General features: G+C 40.1%; 1 protein-coding gene across 13 annotated transcripts in view; it reads right to left on the bottom strand.

Moving 5' to 3' along the window:
* Nucleotides 1-15,256, bottom strand: part of BABAM2 (BRISC and BRCA1 A complex member 2) — a 449,505-nt gene that overhangs the window by 151,502 nt on the left and 282,747 nt on the right. The window lies entirely within an intron of this gene.

The raw sequence follows: 15,256 nt of genomic DNA, 5'->3' as shown, positions 1-15,256 counted from the left end.
CCAGAATTAATGGATTTTAGTACAAACACTATCAATGGTGTGGAACCACCTCTGAGGATGTCAGTTAACATATTGTATTTTTTATTTTTCCTGCTTTGTATAGTTGTCTTTCCTGCTGCTTTCAAAGCAAGTCTATCCATTGCAGCCTACCTGCCTTCTAATCTGTTGTTCCATATATACTATGGCTATAAAAATAGACCAACCAAGTTTCCAGGTCAGTATAAAACAAAACAGCTGAGTGCATTTTTAAAATAGGTTATGTAGCTACTCAGACTCCCTTTTTCTGCATGTAGGGATCAAGGCTCTTTTCCAGGGGCTTGCTAGGAGTCTCACTTTTGGATAAGTGGGGTTTTTCCAAGGAACTGGTAATATGACCTTCCCATTGCAGGAACTTGATAAATGTTTGCTGAAGATGATGAAATACTTTTTTCTTTAGTTTTCTAAATTGCCTTGGAGAAACTTTTCCAGTCGAGATTAGAGAAATTGAAATTTTCCATACACAGGGAAATTATTAGGATGTTATTTTTATAAGGAAAAGTCTTACAGTCTTAAGTTAAAGAGCTATTTTCATTTTCATAGAAGTCTAAAAATTATAGACGGATATGTTTGTTTTCTAAAGGGAAATACATAGTTCACTTTAAAGAAAAGCTGGCTATAAAACAGATTTCAATCACTTGAATTGATTGAAGTGAATCACATTTTCCCATTAAGATCCTCTTAAAAATTTATAATATAGAATAAAATTTGGACTACTACTCAAAGATATCCCTAGACTACTTAAACTCATTTAAGGAAAGGACCTATTTTTTTTTTTCAATTAAAGTAGTAAGAAAATGCATTCCAAATAAGCCACAAAATTAAACTTCCAAGTAAGTCTTAAAATTCCACACATCTGCTGCAATGGGAGTAGGCCTCAAGTAAGATAAGCCTTTCATATTTTGTGGTCCTTGGACGTAATCCTATAACCCTTTCCCTCTTAAGATAAATGCTTCCTTCTAGAAGTTTTCTAGAATCAATTATTTTATAAGCTGACTCCTGATAGCTTATTTATAACCCCGAGGAAGACTTCTCAGTAACTATTAATAACTTAATACTCTTTAAATAGTCTATAGAAAGTACAGTTCATGAATATTTCACACTTGCTTACTCTGTGACTAATACCTGTGAGGTTTTGCACTCGGTTTTGTACTCAATGGTGGACACAGAAAAAGAAATAATACATAGTCTCAAGAATCTCCTAATTAGTGGCAGACATAATATCATTAAAAAAATTATTCAATGAGATAGGAGCTATCATAGACCATAAACAGCCACATAGGAGGACGAAAGAGGGCGTTCTTAACTCTGCTTGGTAAAAGAGTGCCGAAAGGTTTCGAAGAGGAGGGGACATTTGAGCTGAGTCTTGAAGGAATAGGAATTAACTAAGAAGGCAAGATCCCAGTCAGAGAAAACAGGAAATAACTTTTTTCATGCTCTCTCTTAACTCTGATACATATGCTCAGAAAAATATATCTGTACTTGCCCCAAAACTTAAATCTGTAAACATCAGAAAAGGAAGAGCTAATAGTAGCTAGCATCATTTGATAAATAAATCTAATAAAATTACTCTAATTTTCTTCTCAGAGAGATAAAAACAATAAAGGGAATATTTTGCCTACAGTACAGTGCCTCGTGTTGTGGATTACCCGCATATAAGGCAACTACCTCCACACCTTCTCCCCCTACTATCCAATAGGAAGCCCACTGGAGGAGCAACTGAGCTGCCTATGGCTGAGAGTCCCATCTGGTGGTTAGTATGGGGAACTACATGGTTGGTGTTTCCATGACTACTTTGCTTCCCCAGAGAAATGAATGAATTTGCTATGTTCCCCCACTGTTTCTACCTTTCTCTCTATAGCTCAGTATCTCCAGCACCTGGTCCTTAGCATACAAATATTTGTTTTCTAGATCCCCAGTAAATATTTATAGAACTGAGCTGTTTTGAATAAGAAATTACAAGGTTTTGCATGGCCCCTTCCATCTTTCCCAAGCATTTCTTATATGTACAGAGTACCTTTAGCTCAGTCATCTTACTATGAAGATGAAGAGCAGGTTGCATAAACCACCAGGCCTCTCATCAGTCTGCATTAAAATACAGTGTACTCTAGGGGCACCTGGGTGGCTCAGTGGTTGAGCATCTGCCTTTGGCTCAGGTCATAATCCTGGGGTCCTGGGATCGAGTCCCACATTGGGCTCCCTCCAGGGAGCCTGTTTCTCCCTTTGCCTCTCTGTGTGTCTCTCATGAATAAATAGATAAAATCCTTAAAAAAAAATACAGTGTACTCTATAAGGAGATGACCCCTCTCTATCAATCAAGTATTTGATGAATAAATGATTAAATTTTCTATCCTCTTCAAATTCTTAGTCTGTTATCTTAGAAATTATTTTTCATTTTATTTGTAAGACAAAGGTCACCATAAATCACCCATAAGAGCAGTGCTGGTTATACAGACACTTGTGGCTGAGCAGATGAAGACTAAAGATTGTGATAATGAAGAATTCTCTATTTCTACAGCTGTTGAACTGCTTAAAAAAACAAACTCAAATATTCCAGAAGTCTCCCAGTACTTTTTCTTTTTTCTTTATCTTTCAATTAAGTCTGCTTTTCCTAAAGTGTTGATCTTTAGGATTTTAAAACATTTATTCAGTTTTATTTTCTGGGATATTTAATTACTAAGTTGTGACAGGATTTGTTCATAAAAGCAAAAGAAAGAGGAAAGGGGATAGAATGCATACAGAAAAAGCTAATGGAAGGAAAATGAAAAAGCAGCAATGGTAAGGGACTACCACAGGGTCAAAAGTTGAGGTTTAAAAAAAGAATATAAAAGAAAAAAAAAAGGGAAGGCAAAATGCTGATAACTAAACAGGATCTCTGAAAGACTCAAACTGAGTCTCAACTTTAAATTGTATTCATTTAATATAGACTCCAGCTCAGTTGAGAAAAGATACACAAATGAACACACAAATACAAGAACTCTGGAAGCAGGGCAGAAAAGTGGTTGCCAGGGGCTAGGAGGTGGAAGAAATAGGGAGAGGTTGGTAAAAGGACACAAACTTATACTCTAAGACAAACAAGGTCTAAGGATATAATGAAAAACAGTGGGGCACCAGTGGCTCAGCAGTTGACTGTCTGGCTCAGGCGTGATTCCGGGTTCCTGGGATCAAGTCCTACATTGCGCTCCCTACAGGGAGCCTGCTTCTCCCTCTGCCTCTGTCTCTGCCTTTCTCTGTGTGTATCTCATGAATAAATAAAATCTTAAAACAAAACAAAACATGATCATAGTTGTCAACGCCATACATAGAGAATAACTAGAACTTAAATGTTCCTATCTCCCATACCTAAGCTAAGCTCTTTGGGCCATTTGGGGTGACTCTTCCTTCATTTTTTCCAGTCTCAATTATCTTGCCCCATAAAACAAAGGGGTCTGATCATAGAAATCTTTAATGTTCCTTCTAGAAGGTTCTTTAACATTCTCTCTCTAAATGATTACAAAATAATGAGGGCCAGGGAAAAGAAGGGTGTATAAAGGATCCAGAAGGAATATGGGAATGGGACTTGTAAAATCCACAGAACAGCTAATAGGAAAAATGAGGGTGTTTTCTAGCTAAACACCTCTTGTTATTAAAGATAATAATTAAAGTAACCAAAAGTGGGTTGTTTTCACCCAGGATAGACCTTGGAATGCCAAAATAGCTATCACCCTACCCCCCTTACTACCTCACTTCCCGCTAAAATCGCTAATGTTTCCTTAGAAATATTCAATTTCTCCAAGTTGAACATGCCATTATCCAAGAGAAGTGTCTAAGAAGAACTTCTGTATTCAGCTGCAGGTTGTACACTGTGTTTAATATGGCATTGTAAGGCCATCAGCCCACAGGCACTTGAGAAATACAAAGTGTCATTATGTTAATTACTATTATTATAAGGCTCCACAGCTTAGATTAGCTATAGTCTAATGTCTAAGGTATAAGTGGTCCTCTATGACCCAGGCAAGTGATATCCAAGCATCATGAGCTGGGTCCATTGCTCTCAAATACCTCCAAAGCACCATACACAATAGGTCTGCAAGAGTCCAGGTGACTTGGGCTTTGACAAGAGTGTTGCAACCTGGTATTCTCTGCAGCTCTGCTGAACACCAGGGAAAGTAGGACCCTATGCCTTCCTAAGATTGTTCTTCATAGAAATCAAATCAAAGAGAGACTGTACAAAGACTAGAATTCAACCGTGTATGTCCTGGAGAAAATTTGGTAATAAACCCCAAATAAGTGAATGTTGAGCCAACTTCACAGCAGAAGTCTGTATGCATACAACCACCTGTAAAGTTAATAAAAATGCAGGCTTCTCAGCCATCAAGATTCTAATTTGGTAGGTCTGGGGTAGGTTCAAGGAATCTACACTCTTAACAAGTTACAAGACTGGTACAGGTAGTCTGCTGACCACACTCTTAGAAGTGCTGCTTTGAGGTTCCAGAAAGCCATCTAATAAAAAAAAAATGAAATTCCAATTCAACACACTCAACAAAGATTTAGAGGTCTTAAGGATGACAACACAAAGTGGAACATTTCAATTACTTTTCAACACAGCTTCGATTAAAGAGCAATTTAAGTGGCTGAGATTTGGACTACTCATTCTAAAGTCTTGAATAAAAAGAAGCTGAATTGAGAAACTGTTCCAAAAATGCAATATCAAGAAATCCACATGTAAATGAACAGAAGGAAAGTCTTTTAGGAAGCAAAGGTGATTATTATACACTTTGTATTTTCAAAACCACCAACTAGCAGCTCAGGGGAACAGGTGTGACAAACAATGGACCAATTTAATGCCTATTAAAAGAAAAACTAGAGAGAGAGAAAAAAAAAAAAAAACGCATTTGTGAATAAGCCTCTGTAAGGAGGAGCATCCAAGAAACAGGATCCAGAATCCTAATGTGTCTTTACATTCTTAAATGCTAAAGTCATGGGGGAGAAAAAAACAACTCCCAGTGAAATGTTATGAGGTGTTAATGTTTCGAAGCGTTACCCACTAAGAATAACACACAAAACTGCTCAAGTGATTCCTGGAAGCTTTTATTACAAAGACACGTAGAGGTAGAAGAGAAGTGGCTGAATGAAGTAAAGAGCGGATTTGCAGAGCAACAGAACTATCTATAGACCCCACCTCCCTACTAAATTACAGACTGAACTACAGGCAAAGATAGGATAAACTTCACGTTCAACTCCTGGTGTAGCCACTGGCCAAATCAACTGGATCTGTAGCTGATAGCTGGCAACTGTCCTTTAAGACTCAGCTCATATCCTACCTCTTCTGTGAAGCCTTCCCTTCCTTACCCTAGCAAGAAAAATTCACTAATGATTACAATACTGGTTTTGGTTTTCTGGTATCATACTACTTTCACAAAGCAACATGCCAATATTTCTGCCAATGTATTAGCATGATTTCAGAGTGGATGAGCAGCTTCATGCATCCTGGGTTCTCTATAATTGTTACCCCGCTCACCAGTTCCTGCCTCCCCAACCACTCACCCCAGACACCTTCACTGTGAAGCAGGTAAAGCCTCCCAGAGCCTCCTTCCCACCCAGCTCCTGCCTCTAGTCCAAAACAAAAAGGTCCAGGTTAGACATGAGGAAGGGGGAAGATCCCCTAGTTGAGAGAGCTCTTCCCTGGGCAGAGAGAAATGGAAGCTGATATCAAGGCCACTGGCTGGAGCTGAGAAGCTGCCCAGTGTACAGTGGAGTTCCTGAAAGCTCCACTCAGAAGCATTTAAAACATGGCAAGAAAGTTCCAAAGTCCTAAGCACATGACTTGGCAGTTCCAGGATGCCAGGGCAGAGCCCTAGGGGTCCGTGGATTCTCACTCTAAATTATTTAAGGCAAGAGTTTAAACTTTACAAGGGGGGTTGCTAACTCTAAGTGTGGGTCTTCTGAGCACACAGAAGAGCGGTGCTGTGTACAGCATATTACAGCTAAAATGCCTCAGGAGGACATATATCCTCAGAAAACTCTTATATATTCTAGTATGATAGATTCATTTTTAATTACTTTTTATAAAATCATTCTTTTAAAATAAAAACAGCCTCTGGAAGATCAGGTTTATTACTTATTTACAATGCTGTATAAATAATCTGGTCTCCACACAACACAAACCTACCCAACTCTCTGCTGAAGTATTCAGTGCCCATGAAAAGTGAGGAAATTTGTGAAAACCACAGACACCTAAAATGCTTTATGTCCCAAGAAGACATCAGACCTGGAAGCTCTCTTCTCCAAGAAAAGATCTGAACTGGATATTCCACTTCAGGAAATCCAGAGGTAGATTAAGTAGCAAAGGTTTAAAATTTTAGTTTATTATGGAAGGGACCAAATTGTATCAAAGTATTTTGAACTATCTTACACTAAACTGTGATTTTTTTCTCATATTTATTATGTAAATATTAGTAATAGTTATTAGTTTTAGCTCACTATTTAAGAATTATTGTAGAAAAGTCTGCATAATGAAAAAGTCTGCCATTGCCTCAAAAGCAGTCACTCTGCCTAGAGCATGCAGGCATAAAAAAGGCATCACAAGTCATCTGGAATCAGCCAAAATGCTGCAGACATAGTGTTCAAGAGAAATTTTAAAACCTCATCTATGTTTTGGAAACTAAAAGTAGAACCAAAAATTACAAGTACGCTTAAATACCCTCAACATTATTCACCGATCTTCAATAATCAATAACTATTTACTCACAAATATAATTACAACACTACCTTCTGTGGCCTCTATCTTCTTTAAAACAGTCAAAGCTCTAAGAGTTGTTCACACTCGGTGCTCTTTCAAAAGCTGTAATTGCCAAGGGTGCTGAGTCGACAGAGGTTTGCCATCATTCTCACAGTCTTGTTTTCTAAGGATCCTTTTCTTACCAACATGATAAAGAACTTTCTATGGATGATGGTAAAGCTGCAGATGCTGGGAGAGACATTCCGCTCAGTTCCCACGTTTTTGCCAGTGAGGGAACTGGAACCCACAAAGGTGACGTGACTTGCCAACGTCAGGTCACACAGCTGGAGTCAGAGACAGAAGCAGGGCCAGAACACAGCAGTCTGGACTTCGGATGCCTTTCCTTCTCTGGTTCTCCAAGTGACTCTCCAAGTGACTTTCTAGCTGCTCAGCATGGGGGATTGTCCAAGAAGGGTGCTTCTTTAAGAGCCACTGAAACACTTATAGACTGCTCGTGGTTAGTTTACCTCAGTTACATCAGAGCACTTGTCCACAGATCCACGATGTTTAGAGGAGTGAGTTCGCTCCTTTCTGGTCGCAGTCAGGAAAAAGAAAAGACTATACTCTGGCTTCTCCCTCCCTGCCATGTGTCCAAGCACACTTCTGTTTGTTACTATAAGGGCCGAAAATGCTGCTCTTTGACCAAGAGCTGGTATGTGTCACAGCAGATGGAATACAAGCCTTAGAATCAGAGAAAGCCAGATTTTAATATTCCCTGTAGTTTTTACTTGCAGTATAAGTTACTTAGCTTATCTGGACTACAGTTTCTTCACCTGCAGAACCTAAAATACTATCTATGTACTTCAGAGGTTTTTTTGCAAGGATGAAATGAGATCATAAATTTAAAGCACTTAGTACAGTATCTTGTTCACATGGGCTCCTCAAAGAAATTAGTTTCTTTCTCCCCTTTTCTGCTGTTACTGTTAAGATTTTTGAATAAGCAGGGGCACCTAGGTGGTTGAGTTGGGTGAGCGTCTGATTTCGGCTCAGGTCATGATATCAGCGTGGTGAGATGGAGCTCCCCGTCGCCAGCTTAAGATTCTCTCTTTCCTTCTCTCTCTGCCCCTCCCCCCTTCAAAAAATGATTTTAGACAAGCAATTTAACTAGTTAACTTCCCCTATATAATGGAAGATAATATATGCTTCTGATGAAAAGACACTGTATAAAACAAAATATGATTATTAAGCACCAAGATGAATACCCGAAGGCATTAATTCACTTTATAAAATATGCAAAGGTGCCAATCCACTAATAAATATGCTACAGCAGGAGCTTGTCCTCAGGTGCTAATTTGCTGAAGTAAGAAGTATACTAGGGCCAAAGGGCGAAGAACACCGACTAGAGCAGCCAGAGCTGGGAGCTTTAGATGTTTCACTCTGGGGGAAAAAAAGCAACTGTGAAGAGAGCTACGGGTAAGGAATAAGGAGAGCTAGAGGAGGCAATGAGGGCACGGGTGCTGTGGAGAAGGCATGGGAAGAGGGCCCATGGAGGCCCGGGCGCCAGCTACAGACCCACCAGGAGGGCTGCCAGAGCTGGGCAGGTCCTTTAAGGCACCCGAGTGTTGATTTTAACCCTGGAAAACAGGAATTACATTACCAGCCCTACCTCGCTTGCAAAGGGAAGAGTGGAGAGTGTGCTTCTAAAGTAGGAAGTACACTAGCAACTTAGAGTTAAATGACTGCTACTAACCAGCATGCAAAGATATACAAGAAAAGATGAAAATAAGGATGCCCTGGAAGGGTGATGACCAGCACCCTGACCAGGAGGCACCCAGTGAAGACTCCAGGAAAGTCATACCCAATGGCTGAGTACTATGTACCCAGTGCTTGGCAGGCCGGTGGTAACCCACCACCCTAGGGGACAGGGCTAGGGAGAAACAGGCTTGACAAACACTGAGGTTAGATTCAGCTTAATTTTAACAAAGACAATAAAAACATGGCAGCAATAATGCCGTTACCATGCTGTCTTTTGAACAGTACAATAGGCCTACTGTTCTCACAATTCCTATCTTTACTGTAATAAGTGACATATAACAGGGAAATGCTTCACAATTAATACTGAAGAACCTATACCATGGGGTAATAAGCTTTTGTGGACGGGCCTCCTAAGGCTCACAGAGACAACGGTGTATTGCCAAAGCACTTGAAAACCTAAGGAAGATAGGAAAGTACGTCATCCACTCTGTGTTCGCTCTGCTCTAGTTCTCCTGGCTCTGGGATGTGGAATGGGTTTCATAAGGAATGAAGGGAAACTGCTTAGCACTGTTCCAGATGAACAAGCTAGAACTGAGTGACAGCTCAGGTGTTGTTTGCTCTGCACTCATACTTTGTAGAAAGAAGACATGCCTGGGCTTTGGGGACCTCTTGTTATATGGATTTCCTTTGTGTGAAACACTCCTGCCCAATCTGCCATGACTGGATCACTGCTGGCTCCCAGCCATCCCCCAGCAAGGCAGGGTATACAACTGACTGGCCTCTGAAGAGAAAGAAAGAGGGCTGGGTTCTGTCCCTCAAAAGGTGGTGATACACATGGCAGGCACTATGGCTTCAAGGACTTCTTTAGTACGTCTAGTTTCCTTGGTAACCTAACTATGTACTGAATGGTTTCTATGGCAAACCATGTCCCAGACTCGAAATAATCAACATACGCATGCAATCTGAAATGTAACCTATTAGTAGGGGGCTGCCCACACTTGAAAAACTTAGCAAGCTTAAAGAATAGCCCTAACAACCTGATTGTGGTGCCAGAACAGGTGTCTCTGTGCAGTCAGACTCAAAGGGCACTCTATCAGGAAAGGGTCAGGGCAGGAAGAGCCAAACCTAAAGTGTGCTAGCTCAGGCCATGTGACGCTTTCTGCAGGAAACTACACTCCAAGGGATGAGATCCTGATCTAAAACCAACAGGCCAGACAACCACAGAGTAAGAGTCAAGTACTTCTGGGATTCCTAGAAACCTCTTCTAAGAACAGGAATAAGATTCTCATATAAACAACCCAGTAAGGTGTTCCGTTTGTAATCTGGCACTCAAAGGAAAAAAAAGCCTATTATTTTCTTTCTCAATTGGAATAACAGCACCCTGCATATGGAAATGTATGGGATTATGTTAAGTGGCCTCCACTAGTCAGGGGTCATTCATGCAGCAGGTAGGGACCAAGGGTGCTAAGTGTCCTCCCCTGCACAGGACAGCATCACATGACAAAAGGAGTATAACATCCGCATTGGAGAGAGTGTCGCATCACCAAAAGAATTTCCTAATGGGAAAATGATCAATTTTTAATACATTGTCACTGGTCTTTTCTTCTTCAAAAACAAAAGATAAAAAGGGAGGGGTAAACAAAATCTAATATTTGTAAAGTTCTTAATCTGTTTAATGAGGTATTCTACGACAAAGACGTGAACTTAAGCAAATGACAGAAAATTTTTCAACGATTTGTTAAAATGAAAAAGAAAGCAACTTTAATCTCTAAGAAAGGACAGTGTTCCAAAAATAGGTGGGTGCAGGAGGCACCACGCTGGCTCAGCTCCAGGGTAAATCTGCCAGGGGCTACTATAATGTTTGAGTGCGGAAGCCCCTGGTCCAAAGTTAGGGTCTTCAGCTCAGTGAGAGTTTCTAGTTGTCATGCAAATGAGCAGTTAGAGATGATGTAAAGGCCAGCCATTAAGTACAAAATCCCTCCTTTCAGATCTCCAGAAAGGATTCAGATGTTTAGCTCTGGGATGGGTAGACCCTCTAGATGCTACTATATTCTGTTGTGGGTCCAATTTTGGGTCCAAGACAATCTGCTAAAATGAGAAGGCTTCCATAGTCCTTGGACTCCTTCAGGGGAATCTTGAGCACCTTTAAAAATGAACTTAAAAGCCTGTGCCAGTTTTTAAAAAAATTCCTCCAAATGCTGGGAATTTAACCAATATATGAGTTCTTAAGATTAGCTTCCAAGCCAGGATCAGAATGGTCTCACTAGGGGGTTGAAAAATTTCTAAGTCTTTAGACTTAGAAAGCCCAGTTCAGTCTTAAGACCCCAGAGGCTGGAGGCACATCGGTGGCTCAGTGGTTGAGCGTCTGCCTTGGGCTCAGGTCATGGTCCTGGGATCCAGGGACCTAGTCTAGCATCAGGCTCCCTGTAGGGAACCTGCTTCTCCCTCTGCCTATGTCTCTGCTTCTCTCTGTGTGTCCTTCATGAATAAATAAATAAAATCTTTAAAAAAATCTCAGAGGCTGAGCAAAATCCAGAGTCACTCAATAGTTCCAGCCACTCAACAGTCTACAGTGGCCCACTGGTAAGACATTTGCTCATATTTTATTAGTCATTCATGCTTCCTTTTCTGTGAAGTGTCTGTTCACACTTTTTGCCATTTTTCTATAGGATTTTTTTTTTGCCATTTTCTTATTAATTTTAAGTTCCTTATTCTGGATATGAATTCTGTATCAGTTATTTTAGGTTTATAATTTTATGTTTAAATGTTATAAAATAAAGAAATGGCAATTTGGATTTTCAACCAGGGAGATAAATGATCTAACATAGAAAAGGTTGAAAATACGCACATGGGAAAACTATAAGATATGGTTATATTAGGAAGTAGGTAAGAATACTAGCCAAAAGGAACTTCAACAAGTGGTGGACTTCAAAGGATACCCAACAAGAAAGTGAACAAGACAACCCACAGAAAGGGAGCAAATATTTGTAAATCACACATCTGATAAAGGTCTAGTATCCAGAATATATAAAGAACTCTTACAATTCAGTAACAGAAATAATACAATTAAGAAATGGGAAAAAGACCTGAGTGAACATTCTTCTAAGGAATCTGAAAACATTTGTCTACACAAAAACTTGTAACATGAATGGTTTGTAGCTTATTTATAATAGAAAAAAGATGAAAACAATCTAAATGTCCATTAACTGATGGATGGATAAATAAAATGTATCCATACAATGAAGTGTTAGTAATCAATAAAAAGGGATGAAGTTCCGGTACATGATAAACACAGATGAACACTTCTGCAAGTGTGGAAGTCAGTCACCAAAGACCACATATTACATGACTCCATTACCTAACAAATCTCCAGAGTAGGCAAATCCAGAGACAGAAAGTAGATCAGTAGTTGCTGGGGGCTAGGGGGAAATGGGGAATAACTGCTAATGAGTATGGAGTTTCTGTTAGGGTGATAAAAATGTTCTAAAATTATGGTGATGGCTGCACAGCTCTGTAAATATACTCAAAAATGCTGAATTATCTACTTTAAATAGATGAACTGTGTGGTGTATAAATTATATCTCAATAAAGCTGCTATTTAAAAAATAGCAAGGCAAAGTACAGGAAAAGAATGACAAAGCAAGGCAAGTGCACCAAGACAAAGCAGAAGAAAAGAATGACAAGATGCCTGAAAATCAGAGTGACAATTTCAGCATTCAGACATAGCACATTTCTCATGGGCCTTGGGAAGGGTAAGTATCATTAAAAAATGGAAAGAAAAAAAATGGGGAGAAAACACAACTTTTAAGAAGTGATGAAAGTCAGGAAGAGAAGATAGTGTAGGAAGCCAAAATTTCAGCAAAAGAAAGGTTGGACTCAGTTAATTGAAAACCATAAGGTCGAGATTAAAACTGCCAGGGTTGATCTAAAACAAAAGCAGTATGTATTTAAGGATATGAGTACCTGTAGGGCATACTCTTAGCTCTTTTTGTCTGCCCTTCAAAGTCTTTGTTTCAGTTCTGTCCAACTCTCGAAGCCACATGGCACTGGAATGACCAGTGCCTCCCAAAATATTTAGTGAGCCTAAGAATCACCTGGTACTTGTTAAAAGCACAGGTTCCAGAACCCACTCCCAGACCTGAGACTCAGAATGGGGCTGTCCTCTGGAATCCATTCTTAACTAACTCGAAAGTTCACACAGATGCAGGTGTCCTGTGTACCATATTCTGGAGCACAGCAATCCCTGTGAAGCATTAGGTAGCATGTAAGAGCAAAGGCTGTGAAAATGACAAATCAGAGTTTGAGCCCTGATGCTGCCAACCACATACTCACTGTTGGCCTCTGACAATTAATTAACCTTCTTGTGCTGCAAAATTCACACGTGTGATTGAGAACCAGCAATTCCTACCATGCATATTGAATAAAATAATGTTTGCAACATGTTTGGCACAGCATCTCTCGCAGCCAGTGCTCAGTGGCTGCTGGATTGCTCCTGCCTGTGATTCTTGTCCTTAGCCAGCTTACCCCTTGCAGTGGCCAGTGGCCATCTCACTGATTGGTATCTCAAGAAGAAACTTCAGAGAAAGGATTTTTAATGGAGGGCAGCAGATTCCTAAAGGGTCTGGGCTTGTATATAAGGAAGTCTGTGAATCCTCTGTGGAATATACAAAATAATCTGTAGTAGTCAGGGCTCAGGGAGGAGGGGGGTCAGGGGTTCTCAGGTTGTAACCCCAAAAAGTCAAGAGCTGCTCCCTTAGAGAAATCTTTAGGTCATTTCTGTCTGTCATTTCAGATATCTATTCTGTCTTCCCCACTAGCTTGCCCTAAATGAATTCAGGGGCTGACATTATCTTAAGGTCTCAGTCCCTACCATCTGGAGAGGAATTTTCAAAAACTGGGGTCTCTGAACATTTCAAGAGGAGGACAAAGATGATGATAATGTTGACAATGACAGTAATACTAAGAAGAGCAACTTACCGTGTATCAGGGGTTTATGATGTGCTAGGCACTATAATGAGCACTTTATACATCCAATTTTCTCACCCACTCCTGACAAAAACTCTGTGAGGATTATAGATGAAGAAACTGTTATACAGGTTAAATAGCTGACACTGGGTGACATACCAGAGACTGGTAGTCAGGCTTAATCCCAAATCTGTCTTCCTGTAAAGCAGTGTTCTTAGCCAATGCCTGCCTTTGTATGCCACTAAACACTTAATCTCAGTGGGAGGGCCTGGTGGGCCAGGATAAAGGGTAATGCAGCTGTGGAGTCAGAGGTGAAGATTCTGCTTCTGGCTTAGCTACATTTATCTCCCAAAGGTGGGGAGTCTGGGCAAAAGGCAGAATTGGGCTCTGTGCCCTGTTGATCTTTGAGTTATATTAGTCCTTTGGAAGTTAAATGGTGAGGGATCCTTCCAGTAAGGTTATAAAAACCAGCTCTAAAGTGTAAACATACAAAACTGTTCTGATCACCAAAATCTGTGAGGACACTGAGAACTGACCTGGGACATACTCATATGTCAAATGGAAAAGTAGGAAAAAAAAAAAAGAGAGAGAGATACAAATGGAGAAACATACCTTACATATGGTACCAAGTAGAGAGCTGTGGTCCTCCTTTCTGAGATTGAGGGATGACAGGAGGTAGATAGTGAATTAGAGAGACCCTAAAAGCAAGTGGGCTGTACAGCACACGTGACATATGTAATTCCTAAAGGCTTTGAGTTTAGGAGTAAGACAGGAATGGGGTAATAACTGAAGAGTACTAAAGGATCCATTATTTCAATTCCTAATTGTTCTGCATGACCTTGGCATGACAACTATTATATAAACATAAAGGAAAACAATTTGAGAGTGTGAAGTAAAGATATTTCTAAAGCTCAGCACAAGTACAGATTTCTGAAGGTTCCTGAAGGGCAATGAGACTATATTGGTGTTTCTCAACTGGGACTGATTTATGCATCCCCTGCCACCTTTTGCTCAGGGGACACTACTGACATTGTTGACTGTCATGACGGGGGTCGGGGGGGGTGTGGGGGGAGAGGTTGGGGAGGGCTACTGACATCTTGTGTGCAGAGATCAGGGACACTGCTAAACACCTGTGAACAGGAAAGTCCCCTACAGAAAAGAACCATCCAGCCCAAACTGTCAACAGTGCCAAAGTTGAGAGACCCTGTAGGAAATGACAGGGATTATAGTATAGTGCTTCAGACAATTGCAAAATGTTCAGAAGCCCCAATAGCATTTATTATATGAAGAACACAGATTCCACCAAAAAGTATGGAAGCCATCAAATATCGAATAAATTTCTTCCAATTGGACTCTTTTTCTATGAATTTTGATTTTGTAAGTAAAATGCCTAGATTCCCACTGAAAAGAATCAAAACATTACCAGTAAGCTGAAGTTCCCTTTGATCTCTACCCTCAAACCTGTTAGAGTCCAACTACCTACATGCAAATGGTGCTACCACCATTTGCTGGGGATGTGACTCATCCAAGTTCTGGCCCTCTCTGAATTTCAACCTCATCACCTATAAAATAGGGACAACAGTAGTAACCAACTACGATTATAGGGCTATTGTGAGGAATGAATGAGTTAATGAGTAGAGCATACTTAAAAAATGTGACATAAGTGCTCATCGAGTATTAGCTATTGCTAGTATCCAGTGTACACAAACACACCCACACATAGACATACTCCCTTTTAGAAAATACACATGATGGTTTGAGGCCTAGCTTTCTTTTTTAACATAAAATGTATAATTCTGG

Source organism: Canis lupus, chromosome 17 (assembly GCF_003254725.2).
Source record: "Canis lupus dingo isolate Sandy chromosome 17, ASM325472v2, whole genome shotgun sequence".
NCBI lineage: Eukaryota > Metazoa > Chordata > Mammalia > Carnivora > Canidae > Canis > Canis lupus.
The sequence above is the reverse complement of the archived record's forward strand: the minus strand, read 5'-3'. Positions and strand labels throughout refer to the sequence as shown.